We start from the raw sequence: 22641 nt of genomic DNA on the forward strand, positions 1-22641 counted from the left end.
TAATTATGTACATTGTGTCTATGTACATTGTGATGTACATTGGTGGGTGCTTCCTTGGATCCAACTTTTTTGGGACTCTCTAAGCTTCTTGGATTTCCTGGAAGTCTCTTTCTTTTGCCAGATTAGGGAAGTCCTCCATTATGTTTTCAATTTCTTGCTCTTCCTCTTTTCCTTCTAGCACCACTATGATTCAGATGTTGGAATGTTTAAAGTTGTCCTGGAGGTTCCTAAGTCTCTCCTCATTTTTTCAGATTCTTGTTTCTTCATTCTGTTCTGGTTGAATATTTATTTCTTCTTTCTGCTCCAAACCATTGATTTGAGGGCCAGTTTCCTTCCCATCACTGTTGGTTCCCTGAATATTTTCCTTTAGTTCACTTTGCATAAACTTCACTTTTTCCTCTGTTTTGGGACCATACTCAAGCATTTCTGTGAGCATCCTGATTACCAGTGTTTTGAACTCTGCATCTCATAGTTTGGCTATCTCTTTATCGCTTAGTTGTATTTTTTTCTGGAGCTTTGATCTGTTCTTTCACTTGGGCCATATTTTTTTGTTTTGGCACACCGGTCTAGATGAATGTTTGTTCTTTAACTCCTTGGTTGTTGGACTTGCATACAGTTCTATATTCTGGCAGTTCTGGTTACTTTTTGTCTTTAAATTTGTTGTTGTCCTTCTTTTGGTTGTATGAGGAGGCAAAGTGTATCTAACTCCATCCTGGCCAGAAGTAACTGTAAATTTGTTTCAATACTCATGTTATAATTTTGTTGGAATTTTGGGACTTATAGTTTTACTGGATAGACCCCTTAAATGTTGTGGACAGGTGTTTCATGTGATTTGGACACTGTTCATTTATTTGACAGAATAGATACAGATGACATCTAAGTGAAGAATGGCAATGATTACAGCAACAAAAATGTCAAAAATCATTTTATGGAGATTTAATATTTTAGGCAATAGTGAAAACTGTCAATTACTCACAGAGGATGCTAAAATCTCGACCAACATTGACAAGGGAAAAACTCATTTCTGCAGTGCTCTGCAAGTGATTTAGGTTTTTCAGAACTCACCTAAGTTCTCTCCTGCACTGGTTCTCTGACTGTTTTAATATACACATTTTCAATAGTAAAATGGCTTGGAGAAGCCTATCTTACCATCACTAGGCATATATTACTGAATAAAAATATAACTAACTTGCTAATGATTCACCCTGTCTTCCTGAATAATTTTGAATAATTTCTTTCTTAACCATTGCAGGTTCCTGAAATCAAATTTGTATCTTAGAAGTCCTGATTATAGTAATAACAACAAGGATAAGGATGACTACTCTGCTGATACCACTTATTAAACACCTGGTACTGAAATAGATACTTTACATGCATTTATGTATACCTGATAACAACCCTGTAAAATAGTTAGTATAGCCAAATTTTATAAATGGGGAAATTGAGCATCTTAGAGTCCATGCAGTTAAAATAATAGGAATATTAGAATTTGAATATATCACCCTGTCTTAAAACTATGTTGTTTCCATTATATAAAGGGGAAAAAGGTAAAAGACAAGGTAAAAGGAGCCATTTCATCCAGGACGTTACTGGCAAAATGGCAAACTTGCTTTGTTCCCCTTCGGGGGGGTTTGAAACCTGAGATATAAATATGATATAGAAACGCACTCTCAGTAACTGTAAATGGCAAGATGCAGGTCAAAACTTGCAGGAATTCTCTAGACACCCTTCTGAACAGGTGTGGTTTAAATTAACCCAGTGTCACAGGGTAACAAAAGCTGCCTTACTTGTTTGCCAAAAGGACTGGTCAGATGGAACCATTAAAGTGTGCGAGTTCTCTATTGAGTTATCTACTTTTGCCCAGAAATCTTAAAATAAACTCTTCTTTAAGCATGTGAAGGCTCACTAATTCTTCTTTCACTAAACCTCAAACCCTATAATTTCTACTAAGAATCCAAGAATCTCACAAATGCTGATATCAGAGCATTTGAGTCTATCCCAAAGATTTTGTTTAAATTATCATTGCAAAATCAGATTCAGGATTTCTGTAAGTAACTGAAATGAATCTTGACTTACCAAATAAAGAAATTTTTTTAGTGGCACTAATGCCTGATCTGTCTTACTGATACCAATTTAGTTGAGCCTTTGGCATTTTCTGTAGTATTATTTAAGATTATCAGGTGGGGCTGAAGCATGACATTGTTATTTATGTACTTAATTATTTATCTTATAGTATTTAGATATTAATTTAGCAGCTTTAAAAATATTTATTGGTCTTGGATCATTTATTTTTTATACTAAGAGAACTTATTAAGCTTTGTGTAAATTCTTGGCTGTCCACCTGTAGCCAAATCAGACCACATGAAAAATTTGCTCAGGCTCATTTATCACCAATTTCTTATACAGCTGAGTCACGACTTAAGTATTTGGAAGTATCTCTTCCTACAAAGTTAGCCCTCAATTAATTGGATCAGAGTTGAAAAAATCTTATGATTTGTGTGAGGTTATGTAGGCTTGGCTAAAAATACCCCACTTCATCCTTATAGTATATTAAAAAATTATAGAGACCATAAAAGTAAAACACTGAATAGCAATGTATTCATCTCATGATAAATGTAACCACGAGATGTCTGCTAACTGAAGTTTTTGCTATCCCCAAGCAGATATAAATCTTTTCTCTTACTGCCCAAAGTACTTAGGTCATATCTTTTTCTTATGAAAGACCACCTGCTAGAAATACCATTTCTTTGTGCATCTTACCAAAAGGTACCCCACTGGCTGATTACAAAAAGGTACACCTTTTTCTGGGTCAGGCTAAGGCAGCTCTGCACCGGCTCTGTGTAGACTGGTCCTTAGACCCTCTGTCTTTCTTTGTTGTGTGGTGGCCTGTACTTCTGCTATTCATAATCTGCCCTGCATTACAGATATTTGTATTTTATCATTAATTTAATCAATAAGTGTTTAACAAGCACCTATTATAAGGAAGGCTCTGGAGAATATAACAACGAGTAAGCCACAGACTCTGCCCTGAAAGAACTCCTATTTCAGTGGGTGAAGAAGAGGTTTGTGTCAGTGTCGCAGCAGCAAACAGATGGCACATCATAGGATGAATTGAAGAGAATTTAATAAAGAGACTATTCACAGATCAGAGTACAGGAAACTCACAAGGGATAGTGCAGGATCTAGGGGCTAGTTATGCAGTGATTCTGAGGGGTTGATAGAAGAAACAGTTACTGGAACTAAGAGCAAGAGAGCGAGCCAACATCCCTGGCCAGAACTGAAATCTTAGATGGAGGAACACAGTTAGGGACTGGGACGCTTTACAGAGAGGGATATGGGTAGGAAAAATAAATACCCCATCCTCACTCTACTGCTGTCCTCTGATCTTCTCCTGATGATCCTCAACCAGAGATCAGGAGGCAAGGAAGTTTATTGATGTAATCCTTAGAGGTCATCTTTCTGGGAGCAAAGAATGGGGTGAAAGAGAGTGGAGAGTAGACTTGGAGGGCAAAAGAAGATATCCAACACAGTGCATTCTTCTTGCCACTCTATATCTACCCTTGTCCTTCACTCAGTAAATGTGTCCCAACAAAGGGAACATGGTCCCATCAGCTTCATCAGTTAATCATTGGAATTGATGTCATAAATTTGGTCATACTCTCAGCAGAAAACTAGCAACCACTAGTGCTCTTAATATAAAGTCATGAGGATGTGGGGGAGGAAGAGGAAAATAAATTATTAATATAAAATATAGCCATTACATATTTTATTGCTATAGCTTGTCACAGACTTAACTGGTAATCATAATTCCCTTTGTCTGGCAACCATTCCATGTTTTCTCTTCTAAAATCTCACCTGAATAGAATGCTTTACCTAGTGAGGTGACCCAAATCTTCATTCTTATGGGGTCTGCATCCTTGAATATTTGTCTTAATTGAATAGCTGCAGTTTTCCATTGACCAGGGAGACTGGGCAAGAGAGTACTAAGTGATGGCTGAGGAGATCTCTATTTCAAACACAGTTCTTTGTGCCTCCCTTATGTAGCAACAATCCAATTTCCTCCTGGTAATTGGGATCAATCACCCTGGCCATTAGAATGGCCTTCCTTTGTCTGTTGACTCAGAGGCATGAGAATTTCAAGAAGGCCAGAGGATAGCTTCAGAATTTATTAGAAGAGTGACTGAGTTTCCTGGTAGAAGCATGCTTTCCATGGACACTAAGACATCTAAACCCATCAAGCTTTAGATGGACACAAAACGTCTTTGAGTTGTGGGGATAAGATGAAAAAACTCACTAGATATAATAGTGAGAAGGAGTATGTCTACCTTCTCCCTCTGGTTCCTGGAGGAGATGGAACCATCTCCTGGAAGCTAGTTTAAGGCATATACTACTACATCCTGTGGGATAGCACCCTACCCTCACAGTGTGTGGTTTCCAGCTGTTGCAGTAGCTGATCTTTGAACAGGCTATTCTACCACTTTAGTAAGCCAATTGTTTTTGGATGGAAAGACCAATGAGTGACATATTTGTGAACTGTAGCTCAGTGGATTGAGCATGGGCCTGTGAAAGAAAGGGTTGCTGGTTCGATTCTCAGTCAGAGCACATGCCTGGGTTGCAGGCCAGGTCCCCAGTAGTGGGATGAGAGAGGCAACCGCACACTGATGTTTCACTCCTTCTCTTTCTCCTTCCCTTGCCCTCTTTTTAAAAATACATACATACATACATACATACATACATACATACATACAATCTTTAAAAAGGTAAAAATAAAAATATTTCATCCAAATGGAGAACTTGTGTGGGACCCCAATGACAATGATTAAAGCAGTCTGTAAGTCCATGTGAGAAGGTGCTGGGAAAAGCACTTCAGACTGAGAAAACAAATCTGCACCCAGAATATGAGTCTGACATGTGATGACAAATTTACACCTTCTTGCATCACAGAGGAAGACCAATATAACTTACCTACCTCTGGGCAACTGGCTGAGTGTTGGCCTCTACTGCTGGCAGGCTGGGCACTCAACAAGCTGTGGTAGCCAGGTAAGCTTTGGTGAGCCCATGCACAGCCTTCATCCCTGCAACAGGGCCACCTTTTACATACACCTGTCAAGCAGATACTGAGGAGGCCAAGGACAGAGGCTGCCTGATGTACTGAATAGGTCATTTTGTCCTGGTTATTGAAAGTCTCCTACAAAATGATTATTCTGGTCAATACCTTCACACCTCATGTCCATTTTAAGAGTCCATCCACATACCTTCCTAGTCATCAGTTTTTAAATTTTGTTCTTTTCAAGTCCCTGAGCAGTCAGCTAACACTGTTAGTGCCTGGCCATGAGTCAGTGTAGATCTGGACCTCAACTGTTTTTCCTTCTTGTGAAGCAGACAAGCAGATATATGTCCCAATGTTGTGCCCATGGGGAGAACTTACATTAATCACTATCTTTTGAGAAATGCTCTGAAAGACAGTGCAGATTTGTCTGTTATTAGGCCCAAACATTTTCCTCCTCTCTTAAGTGATCCTAGGGAACTCCCAATGACACCACAGATGGACTGAGGAAGAGATGTGTCTTCCAAACACACTGAGGCTATTCTACATTGTACCATTTCTAATGTATAACACAATGCTGTTCTGCGCAGTCAGTTTTATAATTTGGTGGATCAGACAAACATCAAGGTCATGATAGATCAAATTCAATGCCACTTGATGCCCCATGGTCTGGCATTCACTCTCCATCAAGTCTTGGGAATAAGCCAGAAGCTGCATTTCAAATGGAGAGTCATTGATGGCAAAAGAGGGCATGGCTTGCTGAAGGCTCATTTGTGGCAACAACTGGGACAGAATATCTGCACATTCTTTTACAGAAGAAGAGCTAACTGAGCCAAGTTTTGAAGGATGAATAGTACTTCTGGGTGGGTGGGCAAGGTATTGAACAGCATGTACAAAGATATGAAAAAGTGAAGTGAGAATCCTGACATAGTTTGCTATCGCTGGGTAATGGGGTATAAGGAAATGCTTAGGGACTTGGTCAGGGGGGTCTTTGAACCCTGCAGAGGAAGATATTGAATTTGTTTAAGCAGAGGAGTTATCTCTTTAAGAAAATGTACTATTCTTTGTATCTCTTCTGGTGCCTTGCAATCTCTTAATAATAATTGACCATACAAATTGTTTTGATTTTGAATTTTGATTGGAAGTATGGTTAGTTACATGTTGTACATTTATTACAGTGAGTTCACACTGTAATAGGTCCTAATAGGTCTCTAAATCTCTACCTCCAAACTAAAATGTTTTCTTTCACCTGTGACTGTTTAGGCCCCTCCCCACTCTTCCCCTCTCCCCTCTTCTATCTCTCCATGTAAAAGAGAATCGACTTTTATTCTGCTATTGGATTCTCATCATTAAAATTTCTAGTCTATTTGTGTTCTTAGCCAAGTAACTTCCTAAAAAAAAATGGTTTCACCTCCTCACTTCTATGAGTAAGATACTAATGCAAATACATCCCATCTGTTAACCTTTGTACTTGCTGCCTTACTACATGTAAAAGGATCTTGCCTAAGCTACATGAAATACTCCATGGATAATGAGCCTTTGTGTTTTGTTAAGTGCGTAGTGTCTTTAAAACATGAGTGAATCCATTGCTAAAATATTTACAGTTTAGTCAATATAACACAAACTTGAAGAACAATCAACTGTGGTAACAGATATCCAAATCTGTGAAATATCTGGAGAAATATGTTACCTTACATAGTGCAATACCCTCAGTTCTGAAACCTTGCTTCTGTATTTGGAAATGAGAACTTTTGTTCTATGTCAAGAGTAGGACATGACACCAATGAAAAGTGCCAGCTGGACCAGGATCCCAGGAGGGAAGGGAAGAGAGAACAAACAGCAGATCAAAAGTTTGGATTAGGAACTCAGGCAGCATTTAGAGTAGGTCTGTGCCTTTGATTTCAAAGATGGCTCTGTGCCTGGCTAAGTTTCATAGACTGTGGCACACCATGATAACTGGCCTTAGGGAACATTAGGTTACTGGAAGAGAAGGCAAAGATCAAGTCTGCAAAGGAAGCGTGAAGGAGACACTGACCAATAGACAAGAATTTGAACTCCCTTCAATCTGTCGGTTGGTAATTTGATAAGAAAGAGGTGGAGAATGAATTATTTTGCCCCTCAACCTTTATTTCATCCCTTCACCCTCTGGAGAATGGCATGGCCCTAAAATGCAAAGGTTCTCAGCCCCCCTGAAGTTGTCCATATGTTAGTATTATTCTTGAAAAATCAATGTAAAGACCATAGTTTTATGTTGAAAACAAGAGGTTAATTTAAAAGTAAACACATTCCACATGGAACATGAATCAGAATTTCTATTTTGAAAACTAAGTGGGGTCATAATAATGCATTATTTTCTTTAAGCATCATCTTGAAATATTTAGTAAGCCCAAAGTTATAAATTTTCTTAATATTTCCTCGATAGGCACTATGCAAAGAAATCTCCACAGATTCAGTCCCTCTCTTCCAGTATCTTATAAACCCCCTACTTTTGCCATGAATATTTAGCTACAGGTTAGGAAGGGAAAGAAAACATAATCTTTACAAATTTTTTTAAAATTTATTTTTCAGTTAGTTAATATGCAACATTATGCCAGTTTCAGGTGTACAACATAGTGATTAGACATTTACATATTTTACAAAGTGAAGCAAAAAATAATCTTGAATTGAAGATGGCTGTCTTGGTTAAAGCCATGAGGATGGCTATTCCTATGGAACAACAGAATTCATCATTGTCATTCACCCCATTGACATGCTTTTATTTTTATTTTGCTGAATAGAAGGCAAGTTTTGTTACTGCTTAATTCATGATCTATCTACCTCTCTATTTTAAAACTTTGAAATTGTTTGTTTTTCTGGGGTTATATTTGGAGCTCTGTAGACCTGCATCTATCCATAACTAAATAAGACCTTAGTTTAATTAGGATGCTCACATGTCTAGGCTAAGTGTGTTTTTAGGATAGAAGGGAGATTAAGTCACAGAGAGGAATTGTGAGACCTTTGTGCAAGAATGAGCATAAGGAAACTTATGTCATTTATAGCTTCTAGACATTGAAAATAATTAAATATATATACTTTTATTTATTTATTTTTAACTTTTTGAATGGCTCCAGGTGCCTATTGGGGTTTGTGGAATAAGCAGCTAGAATGTTCCTGTGTATTGTTTGTAGCAGGATTTGCTAAAGATTGCTTCACTGCACTTCTATCCAGTAATTACAATGCACACTGGAATGTACATTGTAAAACCCAAGTGTATAAGAGAATAAATTTTATTTTGTCACCTAAATTAAAGAAAATGTGCTTGAGCTCACTCCAGCTTTTCAAAAAATTTAGATACTAAGTATTTAATATTTGAGCCAGTAGGTAATTAAGAAACCTAAATTTAAATGTCTGAAGGCTTCTGATTGATTTCTCACAGGTAAAGAATAATACATTTATCTTTGAGGCAAATTTAACCTAAGTATCTAGAACTTATAAATATTTAAAATTATCTTTATAGATAACAATCACATTTATTTTAGAGCATTTGCCTCCTGGCATCTTAGGCCCATGAGTGGAAAAGGGGAATAAATCTGAACAAGGCATTCTTGATAGGGGCTAAAACTGGTGACATTTTCCTGTTCCTTTAGTAGACTGTTTTTTTTTTTACAGGAATAATTGCAATTTTAAAGAGTTTTTAGTTGAATTATTTGTGTGCAAATCAACAGTGGAAAACTGTCAATTATGTATTACTGGAAGTTATCAGAGATATGGAGAAATAAAAAAGTGTAAAGCAACCCCAAACATTTTATTAGATTTTAACCTTTTTTTTCCCAAACTAATTATGGGAATTTATTGTTTGATTGAAGTGTCATTTTAAAAAAATTTTTATTGTTATTCAATTACAGTTGTATGCCTTTTCTCCCCATCCCTCCACCCCACCCCAGCTGAACCCACCTTCCTCCCCCACCTCCACCCTCCCCCCTGGTTTTGTCCATGTGTCCTTTATAGTAGTTCCTGTAATCCCCTCTTCCCACTGTTCCCCCCCACCCCCCGGCTATTGTTAGATTGTTCTTAACTTCAATGTCTCTGGTTATATTTTGTATCCTTTTTTCTTCTATTGATTATGTTCCAGTTAAAGGTGAGATCATATGGTATTTGTCCCTCGCCGCCTGGCTTATTTCACTTAGCATAATGCTCTCCAGTTCCATCCATGCTGTTGCAAAGGGTATAAGCTCCTTCTTTCTCTCTGCTGCATAGAATTCCATTGTGTAAATGTACCATAGTTTTTTGATCCACTCATTTACAGATGGGCACTTAGGTTGCTTCCAGCACTTAACTATTATAAATTGTGCTGCTATGAACAAAGGGGTCATAGGTTCTTTTGAATTGGTGTTTCAGTGTTCTTAGGGTATAATCCCAGTGGTGGAATTGCTGGATCACAGGAAGTTCCATTTTTAGTTTTCTGAGGAAATTCCATACTATTCTCCACAGTGCCTGCACCAGTCTGCATTCCCACCAACAATGTACTAGGGTTCCCTTTTCTCCACATCCTCTCCAACACTTATTATTTCTTGATTTGTTTATGATGGCCATTCTGACTGGTGTGAAGAGACATCTCATTGTGGTTTTAATTTGCATCTGTCTGATGGCATATGTCTGTGGGCCCTATGTATGTCTTCCTTGGAGAAGTGTCTGTTCAGGTCCTTTGCCCATTTTTAAAATTGGATTGTTTGTCTTCCTGGAGTGGAGTCATGTGAATTCTTTACATATTTTGGAGATCAAACCCTTGTCCGAGGTATCATTGGCAAATATGTTTTCTGATATAGTTGGCTCTCTTTTCATTTTAATGCTGTTTTTTAGCTATGCAGAAACTTTTTAATTTGATGAGGTCCCATTTATTAATTCTTTCCTTTATTTCCCTTGCTTTAGGGGACATATCAGTGAAGATGTTGCTGCGTGGAATGTCTGAGGTTTTCCTGCCAATTTTCTCCTCTAGGACTTTTATTGTGTCATGATTTATATTTAAGTCTTTTATCCACCTTGAATTTATTTTTGTGTATGGTGTAAGTTGGTGATCGAGGGTTTTTTTTTTTTTTGCATGTATCTGTCCAGATCTCCCAACACCATTTGTTGAGAAGGCTGTTTTTACTCTATTTCATGATTCTTCCCACTTTGTTGAATATTAATTGACCATAGAGACGTGGGTTTATTTCTGGGTTCTCTGTACTGTTTCATTGGTCTATGCATCTGTTCTTATGCCAGTACCAGGTTGTTTTGATTACAGTGGCCTTGTAATACAGTTTGACATCAGGTATTGTGATCCCTCCTGCTTTGTTCTTCTTTCTCAAAATTGCTGCAGCTAATTTATGGTTCCATATAAATTTCTGAAATGTTTGTTCTATATCTGTGAAATATGTCATTGGTACTTTAATAGGGATTGCATTGAATCTGTAAATTGCTTTCGGTAGTATGGACATTTTGATCATGTTAATTCTTCCAAACCATGAGCATGGTACATGCTTCCATTTGTTTGTATCTTCCTTAATTTCTTTCTTGAGTGTTGTGTAGTTTTCTGAGTACAGGTCTTTTACCTCCTTGGTTAGGTTTATTCCTAGGTACTTTATTTTTCTTGTTGCTATATCAAATGGGATTTTTTTCCTGATTTGTTGTTTCTTATGTTTCATTGTTGGTGTACAAGAATGCCTTTGATTTCTGAATATTGACTTTGTATCCAGCTGTTTTGCCAAATTCATTTATTAGGTCGAGTAGTTTTTTGGTGGGGTCTGTAGGATTTTCTATGTACACTATCATGTCACCTGAAAACAATGACAGTTTCACTTCCTCCTTTCCAATTTGGATGCCTTTTATTTCTTTTTATTGTATGATTGCTGTGGCTAGGACTTCCAATACTATGTTGAATAGGAGTGGTGAGAGAGGGCATCCTTGTCTTGTTCCTGACCTTAGTGGGAAAGCTCTAAGTTTTTGCCCATTGAGTATGATGTTGGCCATAGGTCTCTCATATATGGTCTTTATTATGTTGAGGAATGCTCCTTCTATTCCCACTTTGCTGAGTGTTTTTATCAGAAATGGGTGCTGTACTTTATCAAATGCTTTTTACACATCTATTGATATGATCATGTGATTTTTGTCCTTTGTTTTATATGATGTATTACATTTATTGATTTGCAACTATCGTACTATCCTTGCATCCCTGGGATGAATCCCACTTGGTCATGGTGTATGATCTTTTTAATGAATTGCTGGATGTGGTTTGCCAATATTTTCTTGAGGATTTTAGTGTCTATGTTCATTGGTGATATGGGCCTGAAGTTTCCTTTCTTTGTTATGTCTTTATCTGGTTTTGGTATTACGATGATTCTGGCCTCATAAAAAGAGTTTGGGAGTCTTCCATCTTCTTGGATTTTTTGGAATAATTTGTGAAGGATAGGGGTTAGCTCTTCCTTAAAGGCTTTGTAGAATTCTCCTGTGAAACTGTCTGGTCCAGGGCTTTTGTGTGTTGGAAGCTTTTTGATTACTGCTTCAATTTCATCAGGTGTTCTTGGTCTGGTCAGGCTTTCTGCTTCTTCTTCATTCAGTTTTGGGAGATTATATTTTTCTAGAAATGTGTCCATTTCACCTAGGTTTTCAAATACCTTGGCATATAGTTCTTCATAGTAATTTCTGACAATCCCTTGTAAATCTTTGGTACCAGTTGTAATCTTTCCTTTTTCATTTCTGATTGTGTTCATTTGGGTCCTCTCTCTTTTTTTCTTGATGAGTCTGCTGAAAGGGTTGTTGATTTTGTTTATCTTTTCAAGGAACCAGCTCCTGTTTTCATTGATCCATTGGATTGTTCTGTTAGTCTCTATGTCATTTAACTCTGCTCTGATCTTGGTTATTTCCTTCCTTCTACTTGCTCTGGGCTGTCTTTGTTTTTTTTTCCTCCAGTTCTTATAGGTGTAGGGTTAGGTTGTTTATTTGAAATGTTTCTATCTTTTTAAGGTAGACCTGTATCTCTATGAACTTCCCTCTCAGGACTGCCTTTGCTGTGTCCCATAGGTTTTGGGTTGTTGTGAGTTCATTTTCATTTGTTTCCAGAAACTTTTTGATTTCTTCTCTAATCTCATTCTTGACCCATTCATTGTTTAATAACATGCTATTCAATCTCCATTAACCTTTGTTTTTATATGGATCATGTATGGGGTATGCCTCATAGACTCAGAATTTACATCAAACAAAATAATGATGTCATTCCATAGGGTCATGTCTTTAGAAGAATTAGAAATCTCTCTGCACTTCTAGTCAAGATGACAGCATAGGCATAAATGGCTCTCCTCTTCGAACAACCACATTAAAATTACAACTGAAATATAGAACAACCATCACTCAGGATCATTAGAAATTGAGCTGAATGGAAGTCTGACAACTATGGAATTGAAGAAACCACATCCATACAGACTGGTAGCAAGAGTGTGGACCTGGAATTGGCTGGCCTCACACCCACGTGGATAAAAACTTGGGAGTGATATCTGTGGAGTGGGGAGTTCAATCCACAGCAGTCCCCTAGTCCAGGATTCCAGTGCCAGGACGATAAGTCCCCACAACTTCTGGCTGCAAAAACAAGAAGAGTCAGTGGAGAAACTCCTGGAGCCCCAAGCAGTTCCTCTTAAAGAATCCGCACACAGACTCACCTACTCAGACTCACTCCCTCTGAGCCCCAGCACTGGGGTAGTAGCCTGAAAGGCACTGGTGGCATGCAGGGAGAATCTGAAGTGTTTGGCATCAAGGTGTGCAGAGGCCATTGTCCCTTTGCTAAACCCTCCCCCAATAGAGCCAGCAAGCTGGTGCTATATCTGAGACTCCATCAACCTGGCTAACATTGTTGGACCCTCTTGGAGACCCCTGGAGGCTCTATCTTACCCAATTTACAGACCCACCGATGCTGCTTTTCCATAAGACTGGCTGGTCTTGGCTCTTAAATCCTATCAAACAAGCAAGAGCTGGCTTCAGTGAGGCCTAGCAGCAGCCAGATTAGAGTCACAGCTTGGCTTCCTCTGGGAATCTACAAGCCCAGCACAAGCAGCAGCCATCTCAGACTGCTTTATAGCTGAGGCAGGGTTTCCCAGGCAAAACACAGGTGGGGGCTGACCTTGCCCTGCACCACCTGGGAAACCCTAGGGCCAGAACACCCAGTGGACAGCTACAGACCACATCAGAGCATGACCACCCTGTCCCTGCACAGCTTATCCTCCACAGACAGTGGAGGTTGGTGGTAAGTGGTCACCTGTGCTTGCAGCTGAATGGCCCAGGTAATTCCCTCCCATTGATCTGCCAAAAGCAACCAAGGCTCAACTGTAAGAGGAGGGTGTACTCAGCCCACACAAAGAGTGCACCTTGAGTACCCAACTTGGGTGATAGGGTAGGCTGTGCCACTGGACCCTATAGGACACCTATTACATTAGGCCACACTACCAAGATACGGAGCCAAAGCATCTCTACCTAATATGTATAAGCAAACACAGGGAGGCTGCCAAAACAAGGAGACAAAGAATCATGGGCCAAATGAAAGAACAAATCAAAACTTCAGAGAAGGAGCTAAATGAAATGGAGATAAGCAATCTATCAGATGAGGAGTTCAAAACATCCTGTTTGTAAGGATGCTCAAAGAAATTAGTGAGGACCTCAGAAGCATAAAAAACCCCAGTCAGAAACAAAAGATAGAGAACTTCTGGCCAAGATGCAGGCATAAGTAGATACACTTTGCCTCCTCGCACAACCAAATGGAGGACAACAGCAAATTTAAAAACAAAAAGTAACCAGAACTTCCAGAAAATAGAACTGTATGCAAGTCCAACAACCATGGAGTTAAAGAACAAACATTCACCTAGACTGGTGTGCCAAAATAAAAAAATATGGCCCAAGTGAAAGAACATATCAAAGCTCCAGAAAAAATACAACTAGGCAATGAAGAGATAGCCAACCTATCAGATGCAGAGTTCAAAACACTGGTAATCAGGGTGCTCACAGAAATGGCTGAGTATGGTCCCAAAACAGAGGGAAAAGTGAAGGCTATGCAAAGTGAACTAAAGGAAAATATCCAGGGAACCAATAGTGATGGGAAGGAAACCGGCCCTCAAATCAATGGTTTGGAGCAGAAGGAAGAAATAAACATTCAATGAGAAAAGAATGAAGAAACAAGAATTTAAAGAAATGAGGATAGACTTAGGAACCTCCAAGACAACTTTAAACATTCCAACATCTGAATCATAGTGGTGCCAGAAGGAGAAGAGGAAAAGCATGAAATTAAAAACTTATTTGAACAAATAATAAAGGAAAACTTCCCCAATCTGGTGAAGGAAATAGATTTCTAGGAAGTCCAGGAAGCTCAGAGAGTCCCAAAGAATTTAGACCCAGGGAGGGACACACGTTGTTAAAACACCCAAGGCACACCATTGTTAAAATACTCAAGGTTAAAAATAAGGAGGGAATCTTAAAAGTAGCAATAGAAAAAGAGATAGTTACCTACAAAGGAGTTCCCATGAGACTGGCAGCTGATTTCTCAAAAGAAATCTTACAGGCAAGAAGGGGCTAGAGAGGAGAATTTGAAGTCATGGAAGGCAAGAACCTACATCCAAGATTACTCTATCCGGCAAAGCTATCATTTAGAATGTAAGTGCAGATAAAGTGCTTCTTAGATAAGGTAAAGTTAAAGGAGTTCATCATCACAAAGCCCTTATTATATAAAATGTTAAAAGGACTTATCTAAGAGAAAGAACATCAAAACTATGAGCAGTAAAATGACAACAAATTCACAACTATCAACAACCGAACCAAAAAAACACAAAAACAAACAAACAAAACGAATGAAGCAAACAACTAGAACAGGAACAGAATTACAGAAATGGAGATCACATGGAGGGTTATCAGTGGGGAGGGAGAGGGGGGAGAATGGGGGAAAAGATATAGGGAATAAGGAGCATAAATTGTAGGTATAAAATAGACAGGGGGAAGTTAAGAATAGTATGGGAAATGGAGAAGCCAAAGAACTTGCATATATGACCCATGGACATGAACTAAAGTGGGAAATGATGGTGGGAGGGGGGTACAGGGTAGAGGGGAGTTAGGGGGAGAAAAAATGGGACAAATGGAATAGCACAATGAATAAAATATATTTAAAAAGAAAAGAAAACTGTGTTCTAGATTTTTTTAAAGCCATGGGGATAATAAGCATGTTATATTAATTACTAAATGAAAATATTAGCTAACTGTAGGGTACAAACCTGTGTATTTTCAATTTTGAAAATAAATCAATTTATCTATATCTTTGAAAGACTTAAAATATATATTTCAATTTGTTAATAGTATTTTTTTTTGTTTCCCAATTTTGTATGACATATCTGTTTACTCTTTTCTCTTCTACTTTAACTATTAAAAAAATTTTATTATAGAAGTTTTACATACTCGTGCAGAAGCCACCTTATAATGAATTCCCATGTACCTATCAGCTGGCTTCAACAATTACCAATATTTTGCCATTTTTTCCAGTTACCCCTAATATTTTTTGGAGTGTTTTAAAACAAATTTCTGTCATTATGTCTTTTCACACAAAAATATCTTCCTTACTCACATTTCTTTTAAAAAAAATTCTTGCTGTGTATAGAATTCTGGGGTAATAGTTTTTCCTTTAGTTCCTTAAAAATGTCACCTTACTGCCCTTTGCCTTGCATTGTTTCTGATGAGAAGTTGGCTATTATTTTAATCTTTGGTCCTCTATGAGTGTTGTTTCTTTTCTCTGGCTAACTTGAAGATATTCTCTTTATCTTTTACTTGTCAGCAGTGTGCCTGTGTTGTTGATGAATGGTTAAAACTTTGTACCTGACCTCTCTGCACCTGCTGCTTAGGTTCTGCACATGCAAGAGGACTCTCTCTGATCTCTTGTCCTGCCCCTGATCTTTCTTGGGAGCCCTCAGTAGAGGCTCATGGAAAAGAACTTGGGGTGAGTGCAAATTCCCTTGTGTCTTGGGTCCTCGCCACAAATCGCCACACTAGCCTACTCTTGCCCTTTAAGAATTCATTAAAAGTTGAGCTGATTTTTCTTACCTGTTTGCATGATGGCACATCTTCCTCCTCTGCTTTGCCAGAGGTGAGGCAGTTCATGTCTGTCTTTCTTTGGAGGGGCTTGTCCCTTGTTATCATTTTGGTTTACTTGGTTTCCTGTGTTCTCAGCTTGTGATAAACTCAAGAAAGTTATGATTTTGTAGATTCCCTGCTTTTTTCCTCATTGTTTGAGTAGAAGTGGTGTTCTTTGCAGCTTTCTATATCCCAAGCAAAGCAGAAGTCTGCTTATTTTTTACCTATTAATTTAGACTTATTAACAAGCAGACCTATTAATCTGCTTATTAATTAGAACTCTTGATTTTTCCCCTCAAAAATGCTCTTCTTCCTGGCTCCTCTATCTCAGTAAATGGTACTATCCATCCTTCTCTCCACTACGTGGTCAGGAGTTTCCTTGATTTCTCTATTTATCTTAGCCTCTTCCCCATGTCCCTGTCCAATTTATTCTTCAGTCATACTAACGTAAATACAAAATATATCCCAAATATGTGCATTTTCCTGCTTCCTTTACTACCACTCTAACCAAGTCATTAACACCTCTGACCTGGGCTACTGCTATGGCCTCCTAACTGGTTTATCTCTCCTCATTTTTGTCTTTCCTCCAAATCACCTAGCAGCCAGAGTCACCTTTAAAATATGAAAATTTAATTATTATCTGCTTAAAATCTTCTAGGAACTTCCTTTCCCACTAGGAATAAAAACCTCCTTACCTTTGCTTATAAAACTCTACGCAATCTGGCTCATACTGACGTTGAATTCACCTGCCACTCTTTTATACCCCTACAGTGCTTGGGCCTTTTTTCAGTTCCTGAAACACACCAAGGTTATTCCTGCTTCAGGGAGTTTATGTTAGCTATTAGTCTTCTGTTTGGAATATTCTTCTCTTAAATTTAAAGTCCAGCTTTCCCCCTGGTGGGTGCAACTCAGTCGGTTAGTGTCATCACCTACTCCCGGTTGGGGTGCATATGGGAGGAAACCAATTGACATTTCCTCTCACATCGACATTTCTGTCTCTCCTCCTTCCTCCCTCTCTAAAATCAATAAACATATTTTTAAAAAATATTTTAAAAATTTCCATCTTTCCAAAAATTTTAAGATATTGGCTTAAATGCCTGTCCCTTCCTCAGAGAAGCCATTCCTGACTAGTCACTTGTGTTTCTGTCACTCTGTTTGCAACCTTTCCATAGCACTGAACAGTGTCTGAGATTGTCACCTTTATTTATTGATTGATTGTTCTATGACTTTGGTCAGCAGCAGTGCCTTAAACCTGGGTAAGATGTGTCCTTGCCTTTTGCTTTAAGGATCCCACTCTGACTCCCCTAGAGTTGTGCCCTTGCCCATACATGCAGGGCTCCGTAAGGGCAAAAAGACATGTTCCCTGGAGCCTGCACCAGCCTGACCCTAATTCTAGACCACACTAGAGGTAACTGTGCCCTAGAATTTCCTGCCCAAATTGCCCTGGGCCAACTTTTGAGACCTGCAGAGATCTCTTTCCTAGGCACATTTCCCTGGGAGGGATCTGTGTTGCCTGGGTATCGAGTTCAAGGCCTGAGCGATGGCCAGGCCAGGGGTGTTTGCAAGAAATGGGGGAAAAACGTAAGGAATCATCTGTGGGAGTCCACATGTGTGCTTATGGCCACTTGAGACACCATCAAAGTTGGAGGCGAAGTGAAAGGGGGATATGAGTTAAAGGCTGGATTTCTACTACCTGAGGAGTCCAATAATTCCAAATTTGAATCTAGCCTTCCAAGTTGTTATAAAGAAATATTTGTCAGGGTAGGAGTATAGAAGATATTTTATCTAACAATTTGCCAGTTGCTATAATTTATTTGAATTGTTACTTTTAATTATTTAGATATACAGGATGCAGGCTTTGCATTTGTATTTGGTCCTGAGTCTTCCAAATGTTAAAGGGTAGGACTGAAGGAATATCTGATTCCCACTAGACTCCACCAGAGATGGATCTTGTCTGTCTTGCTCACTACTATATCCCCCAAACCCAGAAAACGCCTGCACATAGTAGGTATGCAGTAGATGTTTACTGAAGAAAAATAAAATCATTCTCCCCCATGTCATCTCTCTTGAAAGGAGTTTTATCTCCTAAAGTTTCTTTTGTCTGAAATTAATATCACTACTCTTGCTTTATTTTTATTAACAATTACCTCATTTTTTTCATCCTTTTATTTTTAGTCCTAAGATATGCTCTTTTAGGCCCTTTATTATAAACAACATTTGGCTGGATTAGAAAAAAAAATAATGAGTCTTTGTCTTTTAGTAGACTATATAACTCTTTTACACTTATGGTGATTTATATATATGTTTGAATCTTCTGGCATTCGTAATTACTGCTTCTCTTAAGTTTCTCTCCCTTCCTCTGGCCTCTACCTTAAACCCCATTTCTGACTTTTGGGTGAATATTGAGTTTTCCAGGTTCCATTTCCCTACCTCCATTGATTTGGAAGTGGACTATTATCTGTCTTGGTGATTACATTTATTACCCCTTACCTATAAGCATTTTTTAACAGTATAAAATTTTTATATTTAGAATTAGCCAGACTCAGTTTAGATGATCCCAATTTTGTTGGCAACACCCAAAGCATCATAGTCTCTGGATCAGTCAAACATATGCCCTCTTCTCTCCATCAGGCCTGATCAGGGTGTTGGCCTTGGCCTCATCAGTGTCATGCAGCTTCTTCACAGCCTGTTTGATCTAGTGCTTTTGGCCTTGATTTCCACGATGAACACAAGTGTATTGTCTTCTATCTTCTTCACTGCTGACTCGGTAGTTAGGGAGAACTTGATGATAGCATAGTGGTCGAGCCTGTTTCTCCTGGGGGCGCTCTTCTGAGGATATTTAGGCTGCCTTAGGAGCTGCAGTGTCTCAGGCCTCCAGAAGGTGTGCAATGTGCGGATCTTCTTTTTGTGTGTGTGGCTGTGGATGCCTTTCAGCATTGCTTTCTTTGCCTTCAAAGCCTTTACCTTGGCTTCAGCTTTGGAAGGGGCAGGGGCTTCCTTCTTTGCTTTGGGCACCATCTTTGTGATGATATTTTTTGTATCAACATATAGAATAAGTTAATATTTGTATCCTTTTCTTAAACCAGATAAGACCAAAAACCCATATTGATTTCCTCCCCTCTGTCCTGAATATTCCTGCCACAATTTCACTCTCTTCTGTTTCCCCAGATCTCTTCTGATCTTCCACGTCAAGACCATTTGGCACTGTCACTTAACAGTTACGGTTTTCAGCTCTTCACCACCATTTTGAATGTATTACACTTTTCTCTTGGATTAGGTTGGTTGGTTTGTTTTTGCTCAGGGCTGATTTTCTTATATTCTCTCAGATAGGAAAGTGTGGGTGGAAAACTTCCTATATCCTTGCATGTCTGCAATATTTTTCTTTTTTAAAAAAAGATTTTATTTATTTAATTTTTTTAGAGAGAGGGAAGAGCAGGAGGGAAACATCAATGTGTGGTTGCCTCTCATGTGTCCCCAACTGAGGATCTGGCCTGCACCTGAGGCATGTGCCCCGACTGGGAATCGAACTGGAGTGGCTCTCAATCCCTTGAGCCACACCAGCCAGGGCTGCAATATCTTTATTTCTTAATGACACTGTGACTGAATATAGAATTTCAAAATGATAACTATTTTACCACACAAAATTAAAAATACCACCTCAATGAATTTTTGCATTTGTTATTTTCTAACAATTTAATTCTTATTTCTTTGTAGATAATCTCCTCCCCCAGCCACAGAATTTCAAATTGGTGTGCCAAGGTGTTGGTCTATTTTCTTTCATACTGCTGGACATTTGTGGAACCTTTTTACTTGAGGATTTTTAAAATCTTTTCTGGAAATCTTTCCTTTCTGCTAATCTATGAGTATTTCTTCTCTCTGTTCTCTCTTTTTGGAATTCCCATCAGATGGATGTTGGAAGTTTTAAAATTTTTAAAAATATTCATCATTTATTTGTCCTTTTTGAGCTGTGTTCTAGGTAATTCCCTTAGTTGTATCTTCTAACAAAGTAATTATTCTTCAATTATGTATTTTCTGTTACTCAGCACATTTATTCGGTTAAATTTTTTTTCAATAACCACAATTTCCCTTTCTGAGGTTCCCAGTTGTTGTTTATAATGACCTGTTTTAGTTAAAAGGAGCCATTATCCTCTCACATTCCTCTGAGGATGTTAACTATATGTACTATGCACACATTTTTTAAAGTCTCATGTGCTTATTCCATTACCTTTGTTCCTTGGGATGCTAGTTTATCCATATGATGCCTCTGGTGCCTTTAATTCAGAGGATTACTGTTCCTTAAATATTTGCTGGGGTTGCATGCTCTTCTGGAACCTGAGCTCCTCTGTTCATCTGCCTCTGCTGGATCTGACTACCTGGCCTGTCTCCAGGTGGGCGATGGAAGCTTCCCCTTCCTTCTGGGCGGCAGTAAGTACTTTTCCAAGTGCTGAGTACCAGGAATGACATCTTTATGACTGTGTAATGCTCCTGTCTTGGGTCAGAAACCTCTACGTGCATGGGACAAGAAGAAGAGGAAAAAAGGGTTCAAATTTTCTGGATTACTCCACCTCAACTCATCACGCTTCTGGTTGAACCCAGATCCTCCCTTGTTCTTTTCATCTGTTGTCTCTCAGGTTGGACCCCACAGATATTCTCACCCTCTTTACCAGTTCTCTTATATCTGTTTTGGTTATTATTTTCCCCCCATTTATTAGGAGTTCATCTGCCTTTAATTTTTTAGGAATTTCTATAATTTCCGATCTATTGAGGGCACTAAATTTTATTTCTAGTGATGTTTTCAATTAATTTTTTTCTTGTCATTTATAGGAATTTCAGTTGGGAAAGGGGTTTTAGCATGTTTTAATCTTTTATTTTTAGCATGTTTTTAGTTTGCAGTCTTTATCTGGTCTCCTCCTGGTCTATTATAAAGCATATTGGCCCAATTTAAAGGAAGTATATCAGTATATCTGGCAAGTAATATTTATTCCTACCACTGAATTCAAGTGGAAATTTGTACTGTGAGTATATGTAACCTATACTAACATGTCTGAAATTTCCTGCTTGTAAATGCCTTCAGTTTGGCCCTCTCAAAACATCCTGAGGTATATCAGTGCTAAGACAGGAAAATAGAGTTAAGGGAGTAAAATAATGCAAAGTCTAACATACAGCAAGAGACAGAGCCAGGATTCACACTATGTTTTGCCACGAACAGAGCTGCCTTCTGTTGGGAACCGCCCTGCCTGGTTTCAGAGGCTGTAACCCCCCCATGGTTAAGGCTGAGTCAGAGTTGGGACCATAAGCCACTAAGGAGACAAAGCTTATCTCCCTGGCAGAAGTGCCACCTCTGCCCACTTCACCTTGCTTGGCCTTGAGCTTGGCCAGTTAGCCAATGATGGGTAAGAATCCAAGTCAGACAGGGAAGTAAAGCAGCCAAGAGATTAGGAGACTTCTTGCAGACAGAATGAGGACTCAGGCTATTTCAAAGCCAAGGGGCGAGGGTCCATCACCCCCTTTTGCCACAGCCCCTCGAGTCCTTCCCTGTGAGCTTATCCCTGGTGACCAGAGCCTGTCTTAGGTTGATCCTCCCTTGAGGATTCTTACCCGTCATTGGCTAACTGGCCAAGCTCAGGGCCAAGCAAGGTGAAGTGGGCAGAGGTGGCACTTCTGCCAGGGAGATAAGCTTTGTCTCCTTAGTGGCTTATGGTCCCAACTCTGACTCAGCCTTAACCATGGGGGGTTACAGCCTCTGAAACCAGGCAGGGCGGTTCCCAACAGCCTTCCACTAAAGACATAAGGTAGCAATACTGCACAATGTCCTCACTGAGGGATAACAAAAACACACATTGAGCACTCACCAGAGTGGGTGCTGTTAGAAATCATGAAATCAGGAATTACTGATTATCCTGGATAATTTGCAGACAGATCACTGAGTTGACAGCACTTTTCAATTCCATTTTGTCACCTTGTCAATAGGATTTATTCTTGGAGCAATTTGTGAACTGTTAGTTCTTTTTTGGTGTGCAGTGCACATAAATGGCATGTACGTATTGGTAAACATCTCCACTGTGTTGGCAAGTTAGAAGTTCTATTTTGAAGTGATTTTTCTCATAGTGTTCGGCTGGGGTTTATTTTCACATAAGCAGTAATTACAGAACACGTGTGCCTGTGAGGGTAAATGTTGTTATGCTGGTTAAGGAGCATCATATGTATTATGTGGCATGCTGTAATTATTTGTCTGAGTTATGTCACAGAAAGAAAGAAGTAAGTCTTTCCCAGCAATTGTGATACATGGGATTTGAGGCAGGGGGTGTAGATGATTTAAGCTTTTGTAAAGTCTATGTTGTTTTGTTCAGTAGTTTTGGAAACTCTACCCAAATAAAAACTTGGGAAATTGAGAGATTGATACAGAAATAAAAATGCCTTGTATTTTAGATGAAAAGTTTCATATACAGAAGTGTCAGAGGATTTTAAAATGTTGTCAGGGTTCA

At 38.8% G+C, this 22641-nt stretch overlaps 1 pseudogene; it reads right to left on the bottom strand.

Annotated features, from left to right (window-relative positions):
- Positions 1-18703: 18703 nt before the first annotated feature.
- On the bottom strand, positions 18704-19174 carry LOC112320793 (large ribosomal subunit protein uL23 pseudogene; annotated as a pseudogene).
- Positions 19175-22641: the final 3467 nt, after the last annotated feature.

This window comes from Desmodus rotundus, chromosome 8, assembly GCF_022682495.2.
Source record: "Desmodus rotundus isolate HL8 chromosome 8, HLdesRot8A.1, whole genome shotgun sequence".
Classification (NCBI taxonomy): Eukaryota; Metazoa; Chordata; class Mammalia; order Chiroptera; family Phyllostomidae; genus Desmodus; species Desmodus rotundus.